The sequence below is a fragment of the Nothoprocta perdicaria genome, unplaced genomic scaffold, assembly GCF_003342845.1.
Source record: "Nothoprocta perdicaria isolate Ctin4 unplaced genomic scaffold, notPer1 scaffold_7, whole genome shotgun sequence".
In the NCBI taxonomy this organism is placed as follows: Eukaryota; Metazoa; Chordata; class Aves; order Tinamiformes; family Tinamidae; genus Nothoprocta; species Nothoprocta perdicaria.
The window spans coordinates 4,371,203-4,371,611 of NW_020455976.1; positions in this window are offsets into that span (position 1 = coordinate 4,371,203).

Here is a 409-nt window from a genome sequence, read left to right on the forward strand (position 1 = left end):
GCTCCAAAGAGAGCAGGGGGGTAAGGAGGGCAGCGGCCCGGCTGCTGCCGTCCTGCCCGGCAGCGTCTCCGCGGGCTCCCGCCGGGCTCCGCGCCGCTCCCGCGCCCCGGGGGCGGAGGGCGAGCCCGGCGGGGCCCTTTGCCCCGCGTGCGGCCCTCGGGAAGGAGGGAGGGAGCCGGGAACGCCGGGCGCTTCCAGGAAGGGCCGGCGCGGCCCATCCGACTGGCTCTGCCCGCGGCGGCCCTGCCGCGGCCGACCGGCYTTTACACACAGGGAGCCTGGGGCCGGGCCCGCGCCACGGGCACGGGCTGCAGCAGGGCCCGATCGAGCTCCTCCCCGAGCCCGCGGGCGGGCCGGGACCGGGGCCGGGCCTCGCCGGGCGACACGGGCCCAGCGCGGCCTGCGCGCC